Source organism: Ixodes scapularis, unplaced genomic scaffold (genome assembly GCF_016920785.2).
Source record: "Ixodes scapularis isolate PalLabHiFi unplaced genomic scaffold, ASM1692078v2 PGA_scaffold6__148_contigs__length_123643588, whole genome shotgun sequence".
Lineage (NCBI taxonomy): Eukaryota > Metazoa > Arthropoda > Arachnida > Ixodida > Ixodidae > Ixodes > Ixodes scapularis.
This window is the reverse complement of record NW_024609881.1, coordinates 116,483,974-116,497,876: the sequence shown is the minus strand read 5'-3', so window position 1 is coordinate 116,497,876 and position 13,903 is coordinate 116,483,974.

Genomic DNA, 13,903 nt, shown 5'->3' with positions numbered 1-13,903 from the left:
GAAACGGTGACATCATCATCCATTACGACCTTCCTTCACTGCATTGAAAACGTTTTGATATGTGCGAGTAACTGAATGAGTATCGTGTGTATCGTCTTGATTACGTGCCAGCACGGGAAGTTATCTATGAAGTGTCAGCATTTTTTATGAAACCAAGCGAAATGCGAGAACTGTGTGTATTTATATCTTGTACCTTTTTGTATTTTATCGTTTGTACCTTCCACTCCTGTAATGGCCCTGTGATAGGGCTAACAGTATCAATAAATAAATAATAATAATAATAAAGCCAAAAAGCGCAACTGCTTGAAACCGAAACCGAAACCTCCGCATGGAGACCGGAGAAATATAGAGGATGAGAAAGCCGGAAGCCACGTAACTACACCCAACCGTGCGCTTTTTTTTTTTTTCGTGCGCAGCATTTGAAATGCGTTGCGGGAACCGTTTGCCGTGCGATTCCTTTGCAGCTATATTTGTTCCACTCGCTGTTCTTTACTTAAAGATGAGTTCTTTTGCATATTTAAATGTTAGCAATTAGTAGTGAGTGCCCGTGAGGAATTTCCGTGATCTGCTCCGAAAAGAATACTCCCAAGATGTTGCTTAAAGAGCTGCCTCACATGTCCTGCATCTGAAAGCGGCATTGTGCGGCAGAGTCTGCACAAGTTTCCGAAAGATCAACGGGATCGGGACCAACGGCTGGCTGCAATTCCTGAAGAACAGCTACGGGTACCTCGGAAAGCGGACGCTACCCGATTCCTATGTTCCTTGCATTTTGTGGAAAGTGACTACATTGAGTTTCGCAGGTGTCAAAAAGGGAACACCATACCATTTAGTTCAGCGGCGTATCGTCTACAACCTTTGTTTTTTTGAGTGATAATTGTAAAAAAAAAAAAAAAGATATGTAAATATCCCAAAATGTTTGAAAAAAAAATAAGTACGCCCAAATTAGGGAGTGAACCTAGGCCCGCTGCGTGCGAAGCGGACATCTTTCCACTAAGCTACTGGGGGAACTCGTCGTGGTAATGCAGTCGGTCTACTGAAGATCGGAAAGTTTGCTGCAGATTTCCCTCCTACAGCAAAGGTACTCCTGCGGCGTCCTGCCTCAAAGTCAGGCAGTACCACCCATTGGCCACATTCGCACCTAGAAAAGAAATCGTACGCGCTTCGTGCTTGACGTTCTTCACGAGCGATGTCTTCAGCCACGAGAAGGGGCAACGGCCCGGCGAAGTCTTCGTGCAAATCGGCTTGGTGATCGGGCGTGTCGTACGGGATGAATACCAATTCTTTTGACCCGTCCAAAATTTCTCTTTCGAAGGAAGACAGATTTTAAGCGCAGGGGAGCACTCTAAAACAAAACAAAAAATGGGTGTAGCCATTACACCCCTTGTCACATATACGACACCCCAAACTTCAGTTGGACGTACAGCCCGCTGACGTCGAACTGACAGACATCGCCTGGTTTTCGTCAAAACGAGCACTTTCGTTTACGTCAAAGCCACACGCACAGCTGGCGCGGAGCAGGAAAGGAGGAGGCGCCGCGCAACACCTCCTAGATAGCAAGGATCTAGTGCTGAATGAGATTGCGTCACAAGAGAAGGCCAACGCTGGACACAGATTGGAAACGAGTGCAGCGTCAGCGCTCCGCTTCGAGTCAAGTTTGAGCCGAACATTGACAAAAACGTCGTGTCCAATCTTTGCCCAGCGTTGGCCTACTCTGATGACGTAATCTTATTCAGAACTACGGTTTTTTTTTTCTTGGTGTTGCGCCGCGTTGCGGTGGAATACGGGCGTGCTCAGTTGCCCCTCTGCCCGTCGCCGGTTGTTCTTCGCTCTGGGGTTTCGTAGTAGCGGTGCATGGGCAGTGATGTGTGTGCGCAGCTAAAACGATGGATGCGGTTCCCTCCACGAGTGAAATGGATCCGTTTCCTTCCTAGAGTAGTAGGGATGTGGTTTTTTTCCAGTTGTGATATGAATGGCCGTATCTAAAGGCTTCGACGTACGCTGGCAGGCAGAGTACCAAAAAGGGGTTAAAAAAGTCCTGGAAGACCTATTGCTCGATTCTTAGGAAATTCGTTAGCATGACCGTTGGGAAAAGCCATGCACGTCCCTTTTTGGGAAACGCTAACACTGACCCCGTAATGAGGCCAAAAGGAAGCCGCCAGAAATAGAGGAAGCAAAAGAGGAAGCCCCCCCAAAAAAAAACGAAAAAGTGAAGGGTTTAGTTCACGATAAGGAAAGAGGGACATTTAAGACAAACAGAGAAGACAGGCTTTCGCCTTAGCGTTTCCCAAAGGGGGACGTCTGTGGCGTTTGCGAGGGTCATGCTAACGCATTTTTTGGGAATGCACCAATTAATCTTCCTGTAATAGACCGATCTCACTAATGGCTCGACGCATGCGTGACACCGCCATAGCTTTAGTTGACGGGAGGCAAACGGCCGTACATGCGAGGGATCGTGCCGTCTCGTGCTCCACAAGCGCAGAGCTCCAGCAGGGTTACTGCTCGTTCAGAAAGACTAAAGTTCACTCGATGCATTGCGTGAGCAGTGGCGTACTCAAACTGGCTCGTGTGATCGGTCTATTCTTTTGTTGTGTTAACTATTTTCTTTTATATTCGTTCTGAGAGTGTTTTATTGTTCTTGGTTGCCTCAACACGAATGATGTTCGATTGTTCGCTCTTTGCAGCTGACCTTTCGAGAATATATTTAGCTTCTTCGTGACTCTTTTCTGTTCTCGCTAGAGGAGCATCAAGTTAATATTCGGGCCGTTCCGGGTATTTGTTCTTTCTTTTTGTGTTCAGTGTCATGGTTATGGAATAAAATCTTGTTTTGTTTGCAGCTTCGTGTCTGCGATCATCTCCCCTTGCTTCCGAACCAAGATTCCAATGATAAGCTTCGCCAGTGCATTGCGGGGCAGTAGGCAGGGCGGCATGAAAGAAGGAGAAGGAAGGCATTTTGTACGTTTTGTGGAATTGAAAGCGTGAGGCACATCAGAAGAGCCGCGGGTGCAGCTCCTATCAGAATCATTTCGCATAGGCAGCGGCCACTCTGCCATGCACATCCTGTGTAGCAGTCAGCCTTTGTAATCAATGTGAGCTTACCTGATCACACAAGTATACAAAACGTCCCGGAAAGCAGTCGGGGCTAAATATTTTCACACAGGGCCAGAGACCTCCATGTTTTGACAAAACGCGCCGCGATCATCTCAATTCCAGTATCTCTTCTTGATTCGCCAGTTAGCGACGAGCAGTCCGATAATAGGATGAACACCAAGTACTCCTCATGTAGGACTTACCAAATACTGGCAATGGCGAATGTCGTCCCGTAGTGATTTCCGGACCTGTCGAACACACGGACACTTCGTAGGGGCGTCTTCGAGCGCAGAAAAAGGACAAAATCATGGAGGCGTGTAGCCGTCTTTGCCGCTCACTACTGCATAATAGAGGATTGAGCCCGAGATCGGAGCAACTTCTTCGGGTCGAATAACGGCAAACAGATACAGACCAGTGCTGTACGTGGTTTTGACTGCCAAGGTGCCAAACCTTGACTCCGCGGAGCGAGATAGAGAAACATGGCGGCGAGAAGGCGCAGAGTCGGCCAAGATGCTGCGGATGCTATAGTGTACCTTCGAGCAGCAGCGTTTCACTATGCGACGTAACGTGGACGCTGTCACTCGTGGCGCCACCAACCAGCCGCCAGGCGGTGAGAAGCGTTTCCTTTAGGTGTCGCACGCGCCCGCAAGACAAAACAAAGAGTACACAAAATGTATCCTTAATATGTTTTCGAACAAAGCATCCATCGTTACTTACATCTTAATGACACACTCACGGGGTATTTATGCTTGGCGAGGTTTTTATTTGAACATGGCCAATAAGGGCCCGACTACCCAGAACACAATTGGCGGCTCGAAATTCGTTCTCTTTCCGCCCGAAAACAGCCGGTCGAGAATTCGCCGGTTTCAGCCGTGCTCACTCTCTTTCCTATAATCTCGTGGCGTTCAAACGATGTGTGCACCCGATACATTCAAAGTCGTGGGTCATCTAAGGCACACATTCAATATTGTCACGAATGACAATTGTCACGAATGACAATTCAGTACGAATCCCCATTTTTGTGACCACCAACCAACTGCAAAAACGTTGATAAAAAAAAAAAAAAACATTTTTTTTTCTCACAGTTTACAGGAAGCACATGTACACGTCGTTGTCAATTCGCCACTTTCAGGGATGGTGGTACTGCGGTATGAAGATCGCGCTCCCTAGCTCCTGGTCGATTGTCCTCATAACAAATGGAGTTGCCTAAAGCATTCTAACGTGAAAAAGTGAAGGCTCTAATATTGCTCGTATATAGCAAAATTATAATTGCTTACACGTCGCAGACCCAGCCTCGCACTGCTGTTGTATACGACGATCATCCAGATGACAGCCATTTTGATAGTCGCCAGTGCGCCCCCTATAAGTCGTGAAATTTGCGAATAACGCGACGTACTGCGGGTTGGACAACGCGATGGCGGCGCATGAGTTCTGACCGACGTGGTGCCGCTACTTCGGAACTTTCGTTCATGCACCGGACAATCGATCTTCGAATTCGGGACATCGTGCGGAAAGGATATACGTCCGAAACAATCGCACGACAAACGGTGTACGTAACTTTGTACGCCGTTTGTCCTCGGTTTCTGCAAAGAAGTGGTCGAAAGAAATCGCAGGCTTTTATTCTTGAGATTACACCGCTTCGAAGACGTTTCGTCAGTGGCGTTCTGTGCGAGTGTGCATTGGGTCCCACTCGTGCCGGTAAGCTGCTGTGAAGTGAGAAACATTTCAAGTTTATATCGTTGCATTACCCAATTAAGGACACGTTTATACGTTAAATGGCTGCGTCGTAAATTGTTCTACGTGCGTAGCCCTGTTTATGAAAATTAAATCGCGACATACATTCTGAAAAAATTGCCTTCATGTTTTTAAGACGGATTTGCTAAGCAACAGTATAACCCAAAAGCCCTTTATATTAAAACTCAGTGATTTTTGTGAAAGAGGAATCACTAATAAACGCGCATATTAACGTGCTTCTGAAGGTTATCTGACCATTTTTGGCGGCATATTACGCAGCGTAGAATTTATTTTCTCGCGAAATAACGGATCATAGTGTTTTGATTGCACAACACGCCGTCACTGATAACTCGCAAAATCGTATTAACCTAGACATTCAACTTTTAGAATTAGTGCAATGACACTTTAACCTGAAAAAAATGTCTTCATGCTGGTGTTGTAATTTGGTAGTTTAATAATACAGAATATTTCAGCATGACTAACAGAGAACCGATCAGAATGGTAAAAACCACAGTCACAGTTTTTCTAGGCAAAACCCCCGAGATGTCATCGCACATAATATCGAAACACGTCTAATTTTTTTGCCAATTAGCCTTTCTTTAGTAGTTCTGTGCTGCCGCGTACATCCTCTACCGTGAACTTGCTTGAGGCTGTCACTACTTTCGGAGGGCACGATCAACATTGCCAGTACCTATCATTTGCGTGTATTTCGTCATGTTTAGGATTCATTGTTGAGCATCGGTAGGATGAGGAATGGAAATAAATGAAAACCAACGGAACGGCACGACGCCAAGTTATGTCGAATAATCGAGGCATGTCAGGGTGCCCTTAATATGTAGTTCGTCGCTCGTTATAAAAAAAAAAAAAAAAGTTCAATTATAAGGTGGGTGCCAACAACTTGTCAAGCTGCATTCGGCAGCTTGTTTTTTTTTTTTTTTCTTGGTCTCGTTTTCTTCTGAATATAATTAAAAGTAAACAATATGATATTCTCACATATCTGAAAAAAAATGTATTGCAAAGTGCTATGCAATTCTGTTGCATACGTGATACCTTCTAGCATCACACACGTTTAGCGATACACCGAGTCTCATGTATGCAGGACTGATAGTCCTGGCGATCTTCCAGAGTTTTCCGTACCCTCGAGCTCCTCTTCTTCAGTGCTGACGGATGGCCGAGCTCCTCCTCGACTGCGATGGTCACGTGACCACCCCAGTTAAAGGGCAACTTCACTCAATTCCGAAAATTTGGAGATAATGAATGATTTCAATTAAAAAGCACTAATAAACACTACGACATTTGCTTCGCGAAAAAATGGTATATTTATTGGTAAATCTTACTTTAAACATGAGCAGAAATCGACACCAAAATTTTGGGTTCGTCTGGCAACAATGCCCTCGGGGCGCCAAAAACATGGCCATCACGTGGTACGAAATGTGACGTGATCCTTTACGCAACGACGTGCGGATTGGGGTGGGCGGCAGGCCACCGTTGGGGCGGGCGTGTGCCAGGCGCAAATGTCGTCTGCACCGCACTGTTCTCCATGTTTTGGTGTCTGCGACATTCGACGCCGTCTGCGCAACTGCGGCATCAGTCTGCGCACGTAATGTGAACGAAACTCCGAGAAAGAAGAATCCCAAACGGTGAGACCGGTGAGACGACGATGGCGGTTATGAAAGGCGTAGACGGTGGTAACGGCGAGACGGCCTGACAGGGAACACACTTTACACGCGCGTTACGCCAATCACTTGGACACCGCCGAGCGCCCAGAGGAAATGTTGCTGACGTCACCCGATACGCTTGTCCGGAGAAGTAAAAAAAAAAAAAAGGGGCAATGGTGATGACGTTTAGCTCAATGTGAGCTACGCCAACCCCGTAGCCTGGACTGCGCTCTTGGTTGAGCCTCAATTCGCCCGCTAAAATCAGCCGATTTCAGCAACTTGGCGCGTTGCAAAGTTTGCCAGACAGTTTAAGAAACACTTAGAAAGAACTAGGTCGTAATATTTGACGTGTGGTCTTCCGTGGTACTGAAAAGGATTACATATATATATATATATATATATATATATATATATATATATATATATATATATATATCTTTTTTTTTTTTTTTCAAAAACAAGAATAAAACGGAGTTGCCATTTAACCAATCAGCATCGAGCTTCGCGGCATGCTCATAAGGCTTCACTTACCACGCTTCACGAAATGCTGAGCACGTAGTCAAAAAACGTTTCACGGGCAAAACATCTGAATTACACACACACACAAACCATGGCCTCCGAGAAGCGTTCGCGCGCCTCGGGATCTCGGAGGCCATGCACAAACATAATGGGCGGTCCTCGACGGACTTTTAAAGCTTCCTCGCGGAAGGCCCTCCTCCTGGTAACCAATAATCATTCGCTGAAGAAGCACAGGGCAGTGCATCAAACATTCGTGAGAAACAATGTGGTACTCTCACTCAGTGCTTCAGTTCAAAGGGTGTTCAGCGTAGCAGTCGACATCTTGACGTAGAAATTGGCCAAGATGTCTGACGAGACATTCAAGAGCCAGCTGTTGCTCAAAATTTCCAAGGTCAATCATTGGGACTGGTGGCAACAAGAAACACTAGAATAACCCTTAGCCTTTTTTTTATTTCAAGAGAGTGATGTTGGAAGTAACGCCAGGAATATGACGAATTACTTTTTGGCGTAAGTCACTTACTTTTATAGAAGGGTAAATGTAATTGTCATTAATTACAATTTAGCCTTGAGTGATTGTCTATATAATTCCTTACATTTTAGTAACCTCTACAAGTCTGCCTGAGAGTAGACGTCTTCTTTGTGCAAAACGATTTTGCTGATCAAACTACAGAAGGTCACGAGTCCGTCAAAAAATAGCCTCTTGCGCACATCTCAATTTCAACAGTCGAGCTTTTTTTTTTTAGCTGGAATATCTAAAAGAGTTTTTAAGGTCTCTGACACGTCGTCCAGTTAATATTTCTGCCACAATGGGCTACCGACCTTACAGCGGCTTGTAACCTTTTCGAACCCACAAAGCATATGTTTCTCCGTACTGCCTTGTCTCTCTCCACGCCTGTGTTGTTTAGCGTTTACAATCCGTATGGGAGCGTTGGTAAAATGTCAGCACAACGGCTATGCTGTTTTTTGTGTGTTGGTAATACACCGAAGAACAAGCTGATTTCGTGTAACAAACATTTGTTACGCGATCAAAGTGTTATATAGACGCTTTCAGCGCGCGCCAGATTGAGCCGCCATAGCCGACCTTCTTTTGTCTTACCGAGATGCTGAGCCGCTGAAGCGGGCGTTGGCGAGCCTCCACAAAGGCCTTGGCTGGGGAGAAGGACACAGTAGCACATAAATTGGTAATAGCCTGTTCTCCTGTGGCAATGATGAAGTGAAGCGAACGGAATAAGAGGAAACAAAAACTGAAGGTCGGTTATGGCAGCGCCCATGCACAGCTGCCTCAAAGCGTTCATAGTAGAGTGTTGCGATTGACGCTGCACTTTCAAGACGCCCTCATGCCGATAAGGGGGGAAAACCAGATGTAGGATTTAGAAGAAAGAGGCAGTTTCGCGGACATTTTAGTGAAAGCCGTGTTAGGGGTCAACACGCATTAAAGACTTTGAATGAAGATTTTCTTCTTGTGAGGGTTGACTTTTTTTTTTAATCGGTAGCTCTCTAGGCCGAGCCATGAACAAGGTCGCGTAATCTAGGTCTCGAAAAAACGCTTCAGGCGAAAAACGCCTGAAGCGCCGGTGGCTGAAGCGCCGGTGGCTGAAGCGCCGGTGGCTGAAGCGCCGATGGCTGAAGCGCCGGTGGCTGAAGCGCCCTTGGCTGAAGCGCCGGTCACGTAAGCTGTTGAGCGTCGGTTGCGTAAGTTTCGATCACTCAAGCTCCGGCCCCGTAAACGCCGTTCGCATAAGCTCGTGAGCGCCGGACGCGTAAGCGGCGGTTGCGTAAGGTCCATTCACATAAGCACCGGTCGCGTAAACTAGAATCGCCGGTAGCTGAAGCTGACGTGACCTCCTGACGTCATCATCGACGTCGTCCTAGAGGTCACTTTAAAGATCGTCCAAGAGGTCGTACTTGAGGTCGTCGTAGAGGTCGTCCCAGACGTCCTCTCTGACGTCGTCTTAGACGTCGTCCTTAAGGTCGTTCTAGACGTCGTTCTTGACGTCATCTTGTAGGACGTCGTCCTCGACGTCAAGAAACAAAATTGAAATTATCTGTGTACGGCATACTACTACCATTTCATCATCCTTTCATAATTGTTTTCACTAACGATGTTCCTGCAAAGCGACCGTATGTCATCGCGTTGGGTCGAATGAACAATTTTAGGTGAAGGACCTCTCTAATAGACCGATCACACTACCCAAAAACTTGACCCCGCCACCACTGTCGAAACGCAGTGGGGAAACCTTGGTGTTCCTGCAGTTGCGAGAACCTCGTTGGCGCTAGCACGAGGCGGCACGAGCTGCCTCATGTGCTACTGCCGCCCAGCATTCGTATAACCGTCTTTCAGGCCCGCAGCCAGGAATTTTTTTTTCGGGAAAGGGTGGGGCGGTTCACTTTCTCGGGCCACGACTTCCAAGAACCGGAAGAAAGAGGGAGAGAGGGGGGTGATTTAGGGATAAAATGGCATCAGTCTAAGCAGCCGGTGGACCCGAGGTCCTTCTGAGCAAAAGAGATTATGAGCATATGATTTGACGTCTTGTCACCGTTTCAAAGCCTTCTTTAACCTACCTCCCGACCCTTTCACGAAGATTTCCCAGCATCTTCGTGAGTCGGGAACGCAGACGCGACATTCCCGTCTTTGCGTGTCTATCGTGCTGATTGTTGGGGCGGCGACCTCTCGTTCTTTGTGGTGCACCCGCGGAGCTGGTCGTTTACGCAGTGACCCCTTTGTCCAATGTATTCAACATCGCAGGACATGGGCCTGGAAAGTTCTGCTCAGTCTTGCACGTCTTGAGCCTGTTACCGTGTTTCTTGGTGCAGTGGGGTGCGGGATGAGTCCCTTTCTGTTTAGTGCCTTGCACGGGTCAAATCTGGAGGCTTTGGACTTAAACCGTTGGGCCATCATGTGCATGCAGATATCTTGATCCGACGTGTTTGTAAAAAAAAAGAAGAAAAGAAAGTCTTTCGCTTGGAATCCGCGAAGCCGTCCTAGAGCTCTCTCCCCCTCCCCCCCACCCGAAAAAAACAAAAAACAACAACAAAAAAAATAACATCTTTTTTTACAGCGGAGCTGTTAAGGGCTAGGTTCCCCAGGGTAGTGTCCACCAGCAAACAAATGATGACACCGAACTCTGGAGAGCTACCGCCATCTATGAGCGACGGCGGCAACCAGACAATTGGTTTCCGCCGTTGCTCATAGATATGCGGGCCTTTTTTCGGAAGAAGAAGGGGAGCGGAACGAGCGGCGATGTGCGCAGCAGCGCGAATAGTTTCGAAACCGTCGTGAGGCCGCTATTTTTAGAACACTGTACCGCTATCGCCTAACGTTCCACTGCGTCGAGAGCCACAGATTCCCTTGCGAAAGAAGAGCAGATCGCTCGCCTGGAAAGCCACCGCCGAGGACAGAAGCTACAGCTCCGTTGTTCTTCCTTCTTCACCAGAGTGGAAAGGCTGAAAGTTTTTTTTTCCTTTTGGAGGAGAGGCGGGCCGGGACCCTAGTACTACCCCCCCCCCCCCCCCCCCCCCCCCGTCTTTGATCCTTGCTGCAGCCTGCCTCCTGTGGACTAAAGTTATTACGGCGTGACGCGTGCACTGAACGCTTGATCAGATCGGTCTATTCGGGTTTTTTAGGTTTTCTCCGATTTTCGTGAAATCGGCTCGCGGGTCCATTATCGGTGTTTATTGGCATTTACAAAAAAAAAAACAAAAAAACCGAGTCCTATTTATAATTATTCGCAGCATAAGAAAGGCAGGATGTGGCGAGTTCCAAATATCTTATTATCGCTCCTCGACCAATCATATAGCTGTATCAATTGAAAGGACCAATCAGGAAACAGGAAAGCGAGAATATATTCGGCCACACCCCGCATTTATTTCAGCTGTCGTTGACTATAGATGGTTTCCCAAAGGCATTTTATAACAAAGAATCAAATTTCTCAAGCTGTGGCCTTGGGTAATGCGGTGCTTGACGAGAGCAAAAGATAGAGTTCATTGTATTAAAAAATCCATGGTCGGTGACCGCATTTTTCTGAGCGCATTTTGGACGTCAGAGGTTATTGTTTAGTCCCTGTCAGTTCAGTATTAAAATAGCAGGCGGAACGTAGACTACCAGCACATCCGGTCACATCGAGCACTTTCTATTCATGGTGACTCCGAGGCGCATCTCAGAATAACGAGCTGGAGCTCCAACCTGCACTCCTCTAGGTATTTTAACGCGTGGCAGCGTGGCTGCGAAGATTTTGTCCGTAAGTTACAATGATAAAATTTTCCAATTTTGTTCGCCATAAGTGAGTGAATTGAGTAGGCAAGTGAAATAATGGCGCTCTAACCAGAAATCACGATCATTTCGTGTAATTACTGCGTGACTTAAAACGACAACTTGCCGCTTCTAAGAAAGTTAATGGCTCTCTTGACAGCACCACTTGATTTTTTTTTTATTTATATTTTTTTGTGTACCAGGGGGTCGAACCAAACCACTTTCGTTTCTGGTTGCGGTTACGGTTCAGACATTTTGGGTCAGTCCAGGTTCAGCTCCGAAATGAAAAAAAAAAAACCTGTTTAAACCGGTTCGAACCGGTTCATATCGGTTCAGCTAGAAGCCAAATTTTTAATATTGATTAAATTGTTAATGCTTGAAGGAGTACAGAGAGTATAGAAAATGGAACCGTTACGAGATTTCCCTCTCGTTTACTGTTATCACAAACTGCTAAACAGAAATTCTTCACAAAACTGAAGCAATGAAAAGATATCAATTATCAGAACGACTTCTCCTATTGGTACCCGACGAATAGGCCGAATTTTGTATATCTTAAAAACACGCCGTAAATATTTTTTGTTTGAACAGCCTAATTAGATCTGCGTACCCCAAAATGCCCCCTCCCCCCCCCCCCCAAAAAAGAAAAAAATAATAAAACTGAAGCAATTTTAGCAGCATGAGACTCATTTAAATTTTCCTAAAAGGGAGTCATTACTGGGCCTAAAAGTCACCTTAGAGCAACTTTTTCAGGAATGCGTTTCAGGCTATTAATATTGCTTTTCTTTTTTTTTTGGGGGGGGGGGGGGGGCGTATGTCTTGTGGTGTTCAGATTGTTATCAAGCATTTCTTTAAAAAAAATTTGCAGGGTTGGGTTTCTTTATACTGCCGCAAATTCCACGACAGCGACAAGTCACAAACAGATAATGGGCGAGAAAGTGCAAGGATGGTAATATTACCCTGGGAATTACGTGGTCCTCGGTTTTATTATTCCGCGACACAGGCCACAGAATAAGGACTTCCCGCTCACAGCACTTTCTCACCCATTATTCGCTAATAAATCGTGAATTGTCGCGAGACGGTTCGGAACGGTTCCTTCATTTTGCTCCGAGGCGGGTTCAGCTCCAAGATGTCGGCAACCATTTCGGTTCGGGTTCTGTTCCGCTTCGAGAAAAGCAAGCGGTTCAGTCTCGGTTACGCTTTCAGTTCCGTTACGGTTCGACACCCTGGTTAGCGTTGGTGCCTGGGACTATTTATCGCGAATTCATCTTTTGATAATCGGTATACACGAACTCATCTCTGTGACGTCACGGCGCGGTGGTGGCGCGTCGGTCGCACTTCCGGTCTGGGGCTGTGGGCAGAAGTCCCCATGCCAGACGTGTATTCCTGCGTTGTTTTGAAAGGAACCAGACAAAAACCTGCCTTCTCGTCAAAACGCCGCGACTGGGGCCGTACCAAAAGTGTCGAGAAAGGTTTGAAGGCCAGTTTTCACGCGCTCGGTTCGTCCGAGAATCTGGATATGTGCCGTGAAAAGGGAAAAGCAGACGCCGCCGGACAACGATTGCTTGGGCGGGAATCACTTTGGGCTGAATTCACGGATACTTGCGGTCATCAGATTTATTTGTTTTGTTCCAACATGAACGCCAGAAAACTCAAGTTGTGCGGAACCACCTGTCTACGTTCAGTGTGTCTTCAAGTTCAAACGGCCGCCTGATTGTTCGAACTGTCGTCTGCTCTTTCAAACGTTTCTGCTTGTCGTCTGCTCTCTTAGACGACGCCGGTAAGTAGACCAAATGTTGGCCCGGTACTTGCGATAAGAAGTGAGTGCAGGCCTCAAAAGACTTAAATTCGAAGGTTGGTAAGCAGGCTCGATGTAAACAGAAAATACTAGGAGATGTTGGTCATTGTTACCAGTGACCAACACCGACTTGTTATGCCTAATTCAGTTGGTTCGATTCTGCTTGCGATTTTCAGTATCATCGTCGACTATCTCAGCTACGGTTCACGCTTTTGCAGCCCGAGCGGCGTCGTGACTGAAAATTCCGAGCGAAATCTCATCATGCGAATCAGGCTTTAGCGTACAATTTGCGGCGTCCACGCGGAATGAATCGCCACATGTCACATTATTCACGCGAAGTTTTGCGGTGTTAACGAGCCTCGGTAATTTCGCTGACGCCGCTCAAGATAGTTAGACATCGCCATGAAGACGTAGAACCAACAATTCGAACGCGAAAAAGCGCAGGGGGACTCACACCGACGCCGACAACATCGCATTTCAATGGTTTGTTTATGGGCGACGGCGAGCTTCTTGCCCACAACCCCATCGCGCATGCGCGGCGCCGGTGGCGTCCGCTAGGGGCGCTCCGGGCGCTCCGGTTTGTTTGTAAACATGAGTTGGCGTATAGAGTGATCCAACTTGATTGTTTTTTTTTGCTCTTTGTATTGATAGATTTTGTTTAATTATTCAACTCTTTCTTACAGTACCCCTTTGCACGTAATGCCCCACCGGGGCCTTTAAATGTACTTAAATTAGTAAATAAATAAGTGATCCAAGATATTGGATGATAAAGAACCCTAAATACTCCTAATTACAGTGTTCGTCGAGACTATTAGATTGTTTGGCTGCTCCATCTTTATTCAGACCAAAACGTCCCAAAGA